We start from the raw sequence: 15674 nt of genomic DNA, 5'->3' as shown, positions 1-15674 counted from the left end.
TCCAGAAACGGCTTAAACACTTTCTATGAAGTGGGGATAGGCTTCCCATCCAATTTTCTTATAGATTGGCAAACATGGTCGTTTTTAGTCAGATTCCCAAGACTATAGCGTTGGTGGTCACTTATGAACTGGGTCCATAAAGCAAGAAGTTCTCTTTGCAGTATTTCACATGGATGCGTCTCAAGAGTTAATCGGATATCATCCAATGACTCCTTACTTAGTCCATCCTTTATGAAACTAATTTTATCTTCTCGATTTACGGACGTGAACCCCACAGATTTGCATCTGTGTTACAGGTCCAACGAGCACACTTATGACAACCATTCATTCTTTTTCCTCTTCATTTCTTCGCAAAACTACTCTTTCCCAAGCCTGAAAAGTGCTTAAAACTAGGTGAAGTTTCACCAGCTAATCGAACTTTTGCTTCGATCAATCAACAAATATCTTCAAGGATGTTATTACGCATCAACAACCTAAATCTTTCACACCTAGCAGCATAAATTTTTTTCAAATCATTATGCGGGAGAGATGGATAATACTTGCGAATTTTTGAGAGATAAAGATCCATTTTTTTTTAAGAAAACTATAATAAAAAAATAATAATAATAAAGAACTATAAACTTCACAAAAGGGATGAGAGTACCTGATCGGAGAATAACACAAAGAAGAGAAGACTGAGCTCAAAGAATGGTGGCTTGCCTCATACAGATATGGAGTCTCTTATAGTGCAATGGGCACATTATTCGACACTCGGCTCGAGGCATGCCATAATTGCACCATCAGACTTGACGTCGTCTAGCGTCTCATTTTTCAACATTTGGCAGTGTGGTTCTTTCTTTATAAGGCAGTGTGATTGCACTGCCTGAGAAAAATGGCTACCACCAGCGTCAATTCTGTCTCCTTCTTCTCTCTATCTCTTTTTTTTAATTAATTATTATTATTATTATTATTATTATTATTATTATTATTATTATTATTATTATTATTAAATTTTTTTAGGGGCCCTATAAAATCATATATACCACACAAGACAATATTATCAAGTCAACCAAAATTATTTGCACAACGGATCAATTTCAAATACCAATAAATCAATTCCTAAGTACATCTTACCCTCCAACTTGAATTGTGCATTATCCTCAATCGGCCATAAAAGGATAGAAGATAGGCATACCTGGCGGTCTTCAATGTATGACCTCGTATGCAAGAATTTTATTTAGACTGCACACAGAGAAATACTATTTAAGTAATGCAGAAAAGGAACAACTTATATGTATATATATACTTCTTTATATATATATATTAAAAAAATTATTTTATTATATATTTTTATTTTATTTTTTTTAGAGTTTTTTTTTTTTTTTCCTTTTCTTCCAGTTAAGGATCAAATGAATGGTTGCCCACCTAATCGTATAATATCTCCCATTTACTACACCACTTTTAAAGTTGTTGTTGCCAAAATACAACAATTTATTTTTAATTGAGGTCACACAAGAGTCTTGGGAGTCGTGCCTTCACTGATGAGAATCTTGACGAGTAACTGGATTTGGTAGAGGTCCAGATCTGGCGATCTTACAGAGTTGAGAGTCTGATAGATCTGATGGTCTGATGGATCTGGTAAATCTGGTGGGCTGATGATTAGGTGGGCTGATGATCAGATGGCCCAAGATGAACGAGTGACCTGAGGATGACGAGTGGTCTCGGATGAACGAGTGACCTGAGGATGACGAGTGGTCTCAGATGAACGAGTGACCTGAGGATGACGAGTGGTCTCGGATGAACGAGTGACCTGAGGGTGACGAGTGGTCTCGGATGAACGAGTGACCTGAGGGCGACGAGTGACCTTGATGACCGAGTGACCTGAGGGTGACGAGTGACCTTGATGACCGAGTGGCCTACAAAACGAGAACACCGTTAGGACGCGGGTGGGGTCCCCGCATAAACCCTCCGATGCTTAAGTCAGAATCTTAAGAGAAAATGAGAAAAGTATACTTCTATTACTCAAAATTGCGTACCTCGTGATGAAGGTGGGTTTCGTAGTTATAGTGAAGGAGAGAGAGAGGCGTCGCGGTTTTCTCGGCGAAAATCTTGCGGCCCATTACGGAAATATCGCAATGCTCATCGTCTGGCGCGAAGGGGGGGAATTCGGCTGGATCGGCTATCTTGAAGGGTCACTCGGTCATGCCGAGTGACCATAACTCGGTGAAGCTGAGTTCGGGGAGGGATCACTCGGTACGACCGAGTGACCCTCTCCACTCGGTTGGGTCGAGTGGTCACGGCTACTTGGCCTAGCCGAGTGGTCTCAGCCACTCGGCAGAACCGAGTGGTCTCAGCCACTCGGTTGTGCCGAGTGGGCTCCCACCTGGCACGGCCGAGCGGGTCTTCCTTGGCCTTTGACTTTGATTTGTCTTCTATTGGGGTCCACATTCGATCACAGATCCATTTCGCCCTCCCGGGCATATCAATTGCTCCCTGGTTTTTTAGCTGAGGAGTCGGGTAAAAGAGCATACGATCCTGGAAAAATGGGCGTCGCTTTTGCCGCATTTTGTTTATCTCTCGGGAGATCATTTTTGCGCATTTGCTCTTCATTTTCTGTATTTGCTCCACAGCTTTCGACTTTTTGCCTTTCGAACCTCTATAAATAGGGCTTCAAGTCTTCATTTAATTTTCACAAAGATCAGCTGAGGTGCTTCAAAACTAAAATTCTCTCAGGTCTCGGCGCGTTTCTGGGCCACATCTCATTTTCATCATTCGAAGGGTGCGATTGGGAGGCCACTCGGTCATGACCAAGTGGCCGTGCGTGCGACTGGAGGCCACTCGGTCATGACCGAGTGGCTATGGCGTGCGACTGGAGGCCACTCGGTCATGACCGAGTGGCCTTGTTCTCGACGGAGGCCATTCGGTCATGACCGAGTGGCCCCTCACTGGGTTGTGGTCGAGTGGCTCCGGTCTTCCCCCATCCTTTTATGCCTTTAGTCACTTGATTTTCCTTCAATTGTTTCTTTATTTTGCCTTGTACTGATGTTCTTTGTCTTTTGTGTAGGTGTTTTGCTTTCTGTGACCTTCCGTCTTTCCTGTTGTAACAAGGTAACGGTCTCATATTTCTTTAATATGTCGAGGAGAAGACCGGCATCACCCCCCGGCCCCGCGCACATTCCTACAACTTCGAGTTCTAGGCTTCGATACGGGGCCTATGAGCAAGTTTATGACGCCACGCCTTCTGAATTTATGGTGAGGTACCCTCGTCTTGATGAGCCGGACCCCTCTCGGGTAGACAAGGGCTCCCTTGGTCTTCACTCTGCTTCATTTGAGGTGGGACTCCGCTTTCCTCTTCCGCCCTTTGCAAGGGCGTGGTTGCGTCACTACAAGATTGTTCCCGCTCAACTTCATCCTAATGGTTGGGCTCAGATGGTCGGCTTTTCTATACTTTGTCGACTGAGGGACGTCATCCCCTCCTTGAGACTTTTCAGTTGTTTCTATCGACTGCGAAAAGCCAGCAAGGATCGTGCTCTTTACACGCTCCAGAAGGTGTCGGGCTTAGAGCTGTTCATTGCTCTTCCAAACAAGATTAATCGATTTGAAGAACGGTGGTTAGTGATAGAACCTCCACCTAATTGGGATGCTCCTTTATTTTGGAATCATCAAGACGCCAGCCAAGGGTTCCCTCCCTGCAAGGAAGTTCGGGGCGTGTATCGTCACCTAGTAGAAATGTTAATGGCACAAGGCCCTGTTGACTTGATGAGCCTCTTGACGGTGGAGAATTTTAGAATCGCGGGCTGGGGGGTCGTGACGCCAACTGCTCCTCCTCAGTCTTCTACGCTATCTAACCAGGAAGTGGAAGGAGTCGAGGAGGAGGAGATGGAAATGCTTGAATCGTCTTCGCATCCTCCTTTTGATCCTCAGGAGGAAAACACTCATGGGGGTAGAATATCTTTTGACATTGCCTTCCTTTTTTCTTTTCCCATTATTGCATTTTTCCGTATTAACTGCTTTGCATTGATTTTCGCAGAAATGGCTGGGCTAAATAGGCTGATGGAGTTACGTAGACGCCAGCGTGAGAAGGAGGCACGTGTTGTAACAACAGCTGGGACTTCTACACATGGTGCCGAGGGATCTACAAGCTCTCGCCCTCCTCGGTCACGTAGGCCTGTCGGTGTTTCTCCCATTGGAGTAGAAAGGCAACGTCGTCCCAGAAGTGACCAATCGAGTGTCAAAGCTCCTTCTCACACAGAAAGTCCATCTCTTCCTCTTCCTCATGAAGAGGCCGTCAACCCTCCATCTCCTGCTCCCAATTCGCAAGGGGGGCGAACCTCGTCTTCTCGGTTTGCTGGCGATATGGCTCGGGTGGAAGAAGAATGTCGCCACCCTGTAGTTCCTAACAGGAAAGATCGTCACCGTCTTGGGGGGGAGAAAGCATTGAGACCACCTCTTGTACTTCCTCTTCCGGGCGAGGTGAAACACACTATGATTCTCGGGGATGGTACAAAGCTTACTGGTCGAGACATGAAGTTTCCCCTGGGGTATTGGAAACAGACTCCGTCACTGAACCAGGGATTGGCACTCGCCTCATTTACTCCACCATTCTCCCTCGAGATGAACGACGACTTATCGGTGGCAATTATGCCCAGACTAGGGATGAAGTGGAGTAACTTCTGGTGCAAGGGGTTCAAGGGATAGTTGCCTCTAATGCTAGGGACAGGGCCTATCGTGAACAAGTAGAGGCCCAAATGTCAGACTGGAGGAAGCGCCAATTTTCTTGGAATGAGGAGCGTCAAGAGTTAAAGGGTCGTGCTCGTCGGGCGGAGCTCGGGAAGAAGAATATAGAGGCAGAGATTGGGCGCATGGAGGATCGACTGTCCGAGGCTTCTGTTGGTACCTTGGGTCTTCATGGGGAAATTTCAGACTTACGCTCTCAGCTAGAAGCTGAAGAGCGCAAGAGTGTTGGTTTGATGGTGCAACACGAGGCACTTTTGCAAGAACATTCTCTACGCCTGTTAGAGTTGAAGATAACTCGGAAGGATGCTCGGGATATTCGGGCTGAAGCAGTGAAAGAATATCGTCTCTCAACCGACTGTCAAGATAGGAAAGGAAAATATGCTTCAGGTTTTTTGAAATATGGGTTTTATCTGGCACACGCCCATCTGGAATCTCAACGTCCGGGAGAGACTTTTCCTGAACTTTTCCTTACTCCAGAGGTTGAGGAGTCTCATCAAGTAGATTGGCGCCAGTATGAACCGAACGAGCCCATGAGTCCTTCTTCTTATTTGGATTCTTACTTGGTGGATGATTTGGAGAATTTGGCGGGCCCTTGGAACCCGTTTCTTTTCAAAGAAGGCATGGTGGTTGACCCCGGAGCCATTGGAGAAAATCCTAGTGCGGCCGTTGAAGATATCCTTCAAACGGTTGAGGTTGAAGAAGGGGAATTCCCCGCGGATCCTCCTGGGATTCCTGTTGCATCGTTGGGGTCTTCTAAGCCTTCCTCTCGCAAGTCTCGCTCCCGCGAGTAGACCCTCATTATGATTTGATTTCAGCTGTTGTCAGGCGAATGTGCTCCTCTCATTGTAGTTTGTTTGTTGGTTTTATCAATGAATGTTTTTTCTTTGTCCTACCCAATGTGTTTTGCTATTTACTGCTGATTCATCCTTTTATTGTCGTCTTTAGTGATATAAGGCCAACACTTTTCTTTCGCTACTGGATCATGCACGATGTGGCGAGCTTGAGCGTATTTTCCTTGTTATCGGGGTAACGGGCTCGATCGTAGTTTTACCTCGTTGCTAGGCCATAGGCGAGACAACGGGCTCGATTGTAGTTTTACCTCGTTGTCAGACAATAGGCGGGACAACTGGCTCGATTGTAGTTTTACCTCGTTGCCGGGCCATAGGCGGGACAACGGGCTCGATCTTAGTTTTACCTCGTTGCCGGGCCATAGGCGGGACAACGGGCTCGATCGTAGTTTTACCTCGTTGCCGGGCCATAGGCGGGACAACGGGCTCGATCTTAGTTTTACCTCGTTGCCGGGCCATAGGCGGGACAATGGGTTCGATCTTAGTTTTACCTCGTCGCCGGGCCATAGGCGGGACAACGGGCTTGATCGTAGTTTTACCTCGTTGCCGGGCCATAGGCGGGACAACGGGTTCGATCTTAGTTTTACCTCATCGCCGGGACATAGGCGGGACAACGGGCTCGATCGTAGTTTTACCTCGTTGCTGGGCCATAGGCGGGACAACGGGCTCGATCTTAGTTTTACCTCGTCGCCGGGTCATAGGCGGGACAACGGGCTCGATCGTAGTTTTACCTCGTTGCCGGGCCATAGGCGGGACAACGGGCTGGATCTTAGTTTACCTCGTTGTCGGGCCATAGGCGGGACAACGGGCTCGATTGTAGTTTTACCTCGTTGCCGGGCCATAAGCGGGACAACGGGCTCGATCTTAGTTTTACCTCGTTGCCGGGCCATAGGCGGGATAACGGGCTCGATCGTAGTTTTACCTCGTTGCCGGGCCATAGGCGGGACAACCGGCTCGATCGTAGTTTTACCTCGTTGCCAGGCCATAGGCGGGACAACGGGCTCGATCGTTTCTTTTCCGAAAATAAAATGACAAACCATGCGCAGACAAGCATTTTTACGTGGTTCGGCCAAATGCGCCTACGTCCACAGTCCCATCTAGGACTTATGTTATTGCAGATATTTTCTCAGATACATTGTTCATATACAACTTCAGATAGTTCAAATTCCATGTTTTCCCCATAGTGTCTCCTGAAAGAGTCTGTAAAATGCAAGTGTTGGGGCCAAGCAGTTTTAGAATGCGGTACGGCCCTTCCCAATTTGCTCGTAACTTTCCATCATCCCTTAGTGCGTTGGTTACAATAGATCTTCGAAGTACTAAATCTCCTTCTTTCATGGGTCTGTTCTTTACCCGAGAATTGAAATAACTGGCTACTCTTCTTTGATATGCAGCTATTTTCATGGCAGTTTTATCCCTCTGCTCTTCAATCAGATCCAAATTTTCTCACAACGCTTCAGAATTCCTTGCGCCATCCTCTTCCTCATATGCCATCAGTCTTGGGGACTTAGCTGAAATTTCAATGGGAATTAAAGCCTCTGTTCCATATACCAGATTGAATGGAGTTTCTCCCGTAGCTACCCGACTAGTTGTTCGATAAGCCCACAAAATGGTGGGCAGCTCCTCGGCCTATGTGCCTCTGGCTCCTTCAAGTCGGGTTTTTAGGCCATGTAATATGGTTCGGTTACTGACCTCAACTTGCCCATTAGCTTGGGGATACGCTACTGAAGCGAATCTTATTTGAATTCCTAGGTCGTTACAGAATTTTCTAAAGGAGTCACAGTCAAATTGCTTCCCATGATCCGTGACGATAATTCTTGGTATCCCAAACCGGCACACAATGTCTTTCCATACCATTGCCTCCACTTTTCGTGCCGTAATAGTAGCCAATGCCTCAGCTTCAATCCATTTGGTGAAATAGTCGGTGGCCACTATTAAAAATTTTCTTTGCCCGAGCACTTGAGGAAAAGGTCCCAGAATATCCAAACCCCACTGAGCGAATGGTATAGGCTGGAACGCAGGTTGCAACTGAGATATTGGGGCAGATTGGACTGGAGCGTGTCGTTGACATTTGTCACATGATTTGACTTTCTTTAACGCGTCGGACCTTAATGTGGGCCAAAAGAAACCGGCTCTCAAGATTTTGGTTGCTAGGGCTCTTGCTCCCAAGTGCTCTCCACATATTCCACTATGAGCTTCTGCCAAGACATATTCGGCCTCTTGAGGGCCTAAACATTTGAGAAGAGGTGTAGTGTAAGCTCGCTTATATAATATCCTGTCTATGATGGTAAACCTTGAAGCCCGCATCTTAAGTCTTCTTGCTTCTTCTGGATCATCTGGTAATTCATTATTAGTGAGATAACGATAGAAGGACGATCTCCAATCCACTCCTGTCTCCACACACGATATCTCTTTTTCTTCAATGCTCGGCTGATGAAGCATTTCAACAAATACTGCTCTTCCGATTGTTTCTTTAGTGGACGCTAGTTTAGATAAAGTATCAGCATGTCCATTGAGTGATCTGTTTATTTGTGTTAACTGAAAACTCTGAAATGTCTGTGCTAGGTCTTTCACTTTGCACAAGTATCGGGCCATTATCTGCTCTCTGGTTTCATATTGTCCCTGAAACTGCTGCACAATCAACTGAGAATCACTATGAGCAACCAATCGTGCTACTTCCAATTTTCTTGCTATCCTCATTCCAGCGATTAATGCTTCATATTCAGCTACGTTGTTGGTACTTGAAAAAGCAAATCGTAAGGAATACTCAAACGTTTCTTCCTCAGGGGATACAAGTACTATCCCAGCGCCACTCCCTTGTGAACCAGATGCCCCATCAACAAACAACAACCATTCTTCCTGCCTATTTTCTGTCGCCTTACCGGAGTGTGTGCATTCTACAATAAAGTCAGCCAGCGCTTGTCCTTTTATAGCTTGTCGAGGTTGATACTGGATATCATATTCACTTAACTCGATGGACCATTTGGTAAGGCGACCGGAACATTCGGGCTTTTGTAAAATACTTCGCAAGGGCTAATCTGTAAGTACGATGATCGAATGAGCTTGGAAGTATGGCCTCAATTTTCTGGATGCGTTTACCAGTGCTAATGCCATTTTTTCTGCCACTGGATAATGTGTCTCGGGGCCCTGCAATACCTTACTGACATAATATATTGGTCGATCCACCTGTCCTTCTTTCCTGATTAATATTGCACTTATGGCTTCATCACTTATCCCCAAGTATAAGTACAATGTCTCTCCAGTTTCTGGTCATGTTAATAGGGGAACTTCTTTCAAATACTCCTTTAACGCTTCAAACGACTTTTGGCATTGCTTCGTCCAGTCAAACTTTTTTCTTGCTCTTAATGTTTGTAAGAAGGGTAACTCTCTTTCGGCTAACTTGGAGAGAAAACGTCAAAGAGCTGCCATTCGCCCTGTCAATCACTGAACTTCCTTAGTTGATGCTGGTGGTTCCATGTCCAATATTGCCTGTATTTTCTCAGGGTTTGCTTCGATTCCTCTTTGCGTGATCATGTATCCCAAGAATTTTCCAGACTGTACGCCAAAGGCACACTTTGTTGGATTTAACCGCATCTTGTATTGTCTAAAGACTCCCAACACTTGCGCTAGTTTTTCTACATGGGATTCGTCCTTTCGACTTTTCATAATCATGTCGTCAACATATGCTTCCATTGTGTCGCCCAGCAGTTTTTTAAAGACTTTGTTCACCATGCGTTGATAAGTGGCTCCGGCATTCTTGAGTCCAAAAGGCATGACTTGGTAGCAATATGTCCCCTTTCAGTGATGAATGACGTCTTCTCCTGGTCCGGGGGGTACATCATTATTTGGTGGTACCCTGAGAAAGCATCCAGAAAGCTCAGGAACTGGTATCCAGACGTTTCGTCCACAAGACGGTCGATCCGTGGTAGCGGGTATGAGTCTTTGGGTCATACCTTATTTAGATTGGTGAAATCCACACAGACACGCCATTTTCCATTAGGTTTTGGGACCATAACTACATTGGCCAACCAGTTTGGATATAATACCTCTCGAATGAAGCCCGCTTTTAGCAATTTGTCAACTTCTTCTTCTAATGCGTGTAGTCTATCAGGGGCAATGTTTCGCTTCTTTTGTCGGACCGGCTTGAATTCGGGGTCCACATTCAAGTGGTGACATATTACTTCTGGACTGATTCCTGGCATATCTTCTGGTTTCCAAGTAAATACGTCTGAATTTTCTCGCAGGCATCTTGCAATTTCTTCTTTCGTATGCTCTGGAAGCTGGGATCCCACATACGCTATTTTCTCTGAATATGATTCACTTAGATGTACTGTTTCCAATTCCTCAACAGGTTGAGGTTTACGTGCGGCTCCTTCCTCCAAGGATTTATGTATGGCTTTCTTGGCTATGGATAAGGTTTCTTCAGCTCTTTTCCCTTTTGTGGACGACACATAGCAAGTTCGGGCTTTCTTTTGGTCTCCTCGAACTTGTCCTACTCCGGCGGGTGTGGGAAATTTCATCAATAAATAGCACGAGGATACCACGGCCCTTAGATCATTGAGTAACGGGTGTCCCAAGATCATATTATATGCTACCGAGGAGGTTTTAACCACCATGAAATTTGCTTGTCGAGTTACGAGTTGGGGGTCCTCACCTAATGTGATAGGCAGCTGAATTGACCCTGCAACTGGAACTGCTTCTCCAGTGAAGCTATATAGAGGTGAGGATACTTTCTTCAGCTGGTCATGAGATAAATGCATTTGTTCAAAACAGTTCCAATAGATCAGGTTGACAGAACTGCCACTATCTACCAGAATTCTACTGATGGGGTGCTTAGCTACGACTACTGAAATAACCATGGGATCATCATGTGGGAGTATTACATCACTCCGATCGGTTGGGGCGAAAGTGATTGGCTCTTCATCATCTCTTACCTCTATTACTGAGTTAACTTGGTAGGTTTGACGGGCGTATGCTTTTCGGGAGGCTGATGTGTCCCCACCTAGGGTTTCCCCACCTGAAATAACGTGAATGGCCTGCTGAGTCGGTTCATTGTCTACATGAGTATCTTGTCGACGATCTCCTCTTCTCTCTTGTTGTCTCGGATTTGGCCTTTCATGTCCATCACGCCTATCTCCCCTTTGCTGGGGTTCTCTGTTTTCTTCTTCCTCGTGTCTCACATATCTTTGCAAGTGTCCTTCCCGAATGAGCATCTCAATCTGATTCTTCAATTCTCTACAGTGGTCAGTGGAATGCCCTCTGGTTCGATGGTATCTGCAATACTCTCCCTGATTTTTTCCCATGGGGCGGTCAACTCTGTGGGGTAGTTTAAGAAGTCATTCTCCCTCTATTGCAGCTAATATAGTTGATCGGGGTTGTAAGAGCCGAGTATAATGATTAAAATGAGGTTTTGGTACATCTGGTCTTCTATTCCTTTCCTGTCGTCGAATAGGCTCTTCTTCCCCTTCACGTTCCTTTCTTTGTCTTCTTTCCCCGCCATGTTCCTCATAATCTCAGTGTGAAGGATATATCGGTTTGCTCTGACAAATAAATCAACCAGGGATGTTGGAGGGTCTAAAGAAAGTGATTCTGGAAGAGAGGCGAGGCATGTCCCTTGGAGCATAGCAGATACTGCCACTTGAGCCGGCAAGTCTGGGATTTCAAGAGTAGCATTGCGAAATCTATCCACAAATTGACGTAAGGATTCCTTATTCCCTTGTCGTATGCTGAGCAAATAGGTGGCATCTTTTTTTCTTCTACTGTTAATCACGAAAGCCTTGGTAAATTCTGTTCTAAGCTGCCCAAATGATGAAATAGAGGCTTCTGGAAGGCTGTTGAACCATGTTCGAGCATGTCCTGATAACGTTAAGGAAAATGCTCGGCACATCACGTCGTCGTCCCATCCGTGCAATATCATCAGCGACTCGTAATTCTGAACATGATCATATGGGTCATCCTTGCCGGAATAGGGGGTGATCTGAGGCATCTTGAATTTTCGAGGCAGAGGTCTTTCTAATATATCTGTAGTAAAAGGACATTTTCTATGCTGGTGCTCTTCTGTTGCCGGGATTAATTTTTTCTTCTCAAGCACCTCTTCTACTACTCTTTTCATGTCATCACGCATACTAGCTGTCGTCTGGTTGTCATGTCTTGTTGGTGTACTGGCCACTGTTTCGTGATACCTCCGCCTTTGAGGGCTTCTGGTCCTATTTTCCATTCTTTGGTTTTCATTTTTTCGAGGCACGGAATGAGGGATCCTTCTTGGAGGTGGTGACCTGGGTCTACCCTCGCGTGGAGGCGTAGATCATGAATGTGAATCGAGAGTAGCCTCTTGATAGGAATCAGCCCCTGCCTCGGGTTGAGGTTCAAGAGGTGGCATAAACTTTTTTAGAGTATCTGGCAACGTCCCTCCGGGTATCATACTTTGGAGTACACCAGCCATGTCTCGTAGTGCTTGCATCCTTCAACGTGTTGTTGTCTCAATGCTTCATACTCTTCCCACGGGACCGTACGTGGTGGCTGTCGTGAGGTCCCAGCTTGATCAGTAGGGAGTGATCCTGAGCCCATGTTAAGTGGAGGTGGGATTGATTGATCTCCCATCTGTTGGTTTGGAGAAATGGAGCGATCACCTCCTTGCGTTTGAGCGTTATGAGGGGGAGGATGATGTTGCTGAGAATTGTGAATAGTGGGAGGTGCTCCCTGTTGCTGAGAGTTTCGCGGTGGCAGGCGTGTCTCTACGCCTTGAGAGAGAGTTCGTCGGTGTCCCCGAGTGTTTTCCATTCTTAAGTTAACTTTTTGTCTTGCGTTTCCCACAGACGGCGCCAATTGTTGTTGCCAAAATACAACAATCTATTTTTAATTGAGGAGAGACACAAGAGTCTTGGGAGTCGTGACTTCACTGATGAGAATCTTGACGAGTAACTGGATCTGGTAGAGGTCCAGATCTGGCGATCTTACAGAGTTGAGAGTCTGATAGATCTGATGGTCTGATGGATCTGGTAAATCTGGTGGGCTGATGATCAGATAGCCCAAGATGAACGAGTGACCTGATGATGACGAGTGGTCTCGGATGAACGAGTGACCTGAGGATGACGAGTGGTCTCAGATGAACGAGTGACCTGAGGATGACGAGTGGTCTCGAATGAACGAGTGACCTGAGGGCGACGAGTGACCTTGATGACCGAGTGACCTGAGGGTGACGAGTGGCCGTGACCGAGTGACCTGAGGGCGATGAGTGACCTTGATGACCGAGTGACTTGAGGGTGACGAGTGGCCGTGACCGAGTGACCTAAGGGTGACGAGTGACCTTGATGACCGAGTGGCCTACAAAACAAGAACACCATTAGGACGCGGGTGGGGTCCCCGCGTAAACCCTCCGATGCTTAAGTCAGAATCTTGAGAGAAAATGAGAAAAGTATACTTCTATTACTCAAAATTGCATACCTCGTGATGAAGGTGGGTTTCGTATTTATAGTGAAGGAGAGAGAGAGGCGTCGCGGTTTTCTCGGCGAAAATCTCGCGGCCCATTACGGAAATATCGCAATGCTCATCGTCTGGCGCGAAGGGGGGGAATTCGGCTGGATCAGCTATCTTGAAGGGTCACTCGGTCATGCCGAGTGACCACAACTCGGTGAAGCCGAGTTTGGGGAGGGATCACTCGGTACGACCGAGTGACCCTCTCCACTCGGTTGGGCCGAGTGGACCCCATTCGGTTGGGCCGAGTGGTCGAGAAAACCACTCGGCAATCGAGTGGTCACGGCCACTCGGCCTAGCCGAGTGGTCTCAGCCACTCGGCAGAACCGAGTGGTCTCAGCCACTCGGTTGTATCGAGTGGTCTTAGCCACTCGGCCCAGCCGAGTGGTCTCATCCACTCGGTTGTGCCGAGTGGGCTCTCACCCGGCACGGCCGAGCGGGTCTTCCTTGGCCTTTGACTTTGATTTGTCTTCTATTGGGGCCCACATTCGATCACAGATCCATTTCGCCCTCCCGGGCATATCAAAAGTTATTTTCAAAATTATTTAAATTGATTTTTCTCATGAATGCACATACATATTTTGAAAATATATCATCCGGAGGTATTGGTTTTATTACATCAGAGTATGACACATTATTTCCCACAAACACCTCACACATGTCTAGTTTAATTTGATCCCCAATAATATAGACTAGTTTAAAAGATAGAAATTTAGGTTTAAATGTGGATAAACCTATGACATCTTCACATTTTGGCTCTCGAATTTTATCCTCTTCTTCCTCTCAGGCTTCTTTATTTCTCACATCATTTTGGTCCAATTTTTCTTCTATGATTGCTTGTACCATCCTAGGTTCATCAAGTCTCTCAATTGGCTCATCATTTCTAGGGATGGATATAAATTGGACCAACTCTTGACCTATGGGTGCATTGAATGACGATTTCCCTTCTTCGAAATTTTGATTGGGTTGGTTCGAAAATTCGCCAGGCTCACTCACACTCAAGGTCTGTGTAAGCTCAATCAATTGTTCTAAAATGTCACCTATGGCCTTAGTGGTTTGTTCTTGAAATTCGGCCACTTGTGCATTAAAACTCATTTGACCTTGCATAAATTCCTGAAGGGTATCCTCTAAAAAATTTTCATCCTAAGATTGATAAGTATCAAATGTAACCCCTTGTTCTAACTTGAATTGGTAAGATACTGGAGAGAAAGGTTCATGAGATTGGAACAAAGAGTCATCGTTCCAAGAATAATTCCAATGGTCATATGAACTGGGGTAATCAATCTAAAGATCCGGGTCGTAGCCCAACGAATAAGAATTCTCCCCCTGACTCTAGTTAAAAGAAAACCTCCCATCATTGGGCTCGGGATGGCCAAATGCATTAGAAGACAAATAATTGCTAAAATACTGAGACATAAAGAATATGAAAATGATAATTCAACAATAGATAATGATGCTAATGAATCAATTAATGTTTCAATAATCATACATGACCGTAGTCTCTTGCACTGTTTAGTAACTAATAGTTATTTAAATATATATATTTTATTTTTTATTTAATTTTTTAATTTTTTTTCTTTTTATTTTTGCCTCAATCTCCCTGGCAACGGTGCCAAAATTTGGCTGCACTCTTACCATGCAATTAAAACAAAATAAAAACACATTAAAACTTTTATATTTTTTTCTTTATTTTGGTGAGAGGTTTATACTCGTCAGTGTACGAGTGCAGTTGTAATCCAAATTTAAATTTATATTTTCTAGATAAGTCTAGGTCGTCCACTGAGAGATTTATTTATGGCAAAAGAAAAAAAATGTCACATACACGCACACGCATTTGGACAAATTGGCAACAAGGTTTTTTATGGTTTTTTAGACAACATATACTAGGAAATAAAGCAAGGCAGGAATTGAAATAAATACTGAACGTGAGAATATGAAGTTGGATAGTACTTGGGTTAAGACAATTTCAGCACCAACCCGTTGATTCCCAAATTTTAGCAAAAAAAGATTAGCAACATTAATTTAATTTCAGATATGAGGGTTTGTTATTAAATACAATTAGAGATGATGATAGTTCTAGTTTAAGCAATCCCCATACATGATATGCGAGATTCTAATTTAAGTAACTACCATAAATCCAATTACAATTAATACACAAAACAACTAAATCAATCATCCAGGTTTGGGTATGATAGCGTTTCTAGTTCTAGTAACTTCCATACATGGCATGAAAGCTCTAAGTTAGGCTTACGCTCCAATCTAAACCTAGTGATTTCTCAATAATTACTATACGCCCATACTGAAATTTAAATTAATGTCACTCATTTTAAGCGCAACTTTCTTTGGGAATCATTGGCGTTGGACACTGTCCTTGCCTTAACCCAAGATTAGATTTAGCTACTCATTTCCATTTGAAAGTTAATTGATAGGAATTTAAATGACGTAATTTAAATAACAAAATTTAAATGACAGAAATTAAAATAGCAGAAACTAATCGGCCATTTAGGCGGTGGATAATTAAAAGACAAGAATTAAAATTACAGAAATTTAAAGGGATAAATTAACTGGCCATTTAGGCGGTGGATAATTAAAAGACAAGAATTAAAATTACAGAAATTTAAAGGGATAAATTAACCGGCC

Source organism: Diospyros lotus, chromosome 2 (genome assembly GCF_014633365.1).
Source record: "Diospyros lotus cultivar Yz01 chromosome 2, ASM1463336v1, whole genome shotgun sequence".
Lineage (NCBI taxonomy): Eukaryota > Viridiplantae > Streptophyta > Magnoliopsida > Ericales > Ebenaceae > Diospyros > Diospyros lotus.
This window is presented reverse-complemented; position numbering follows the sequence as displayed.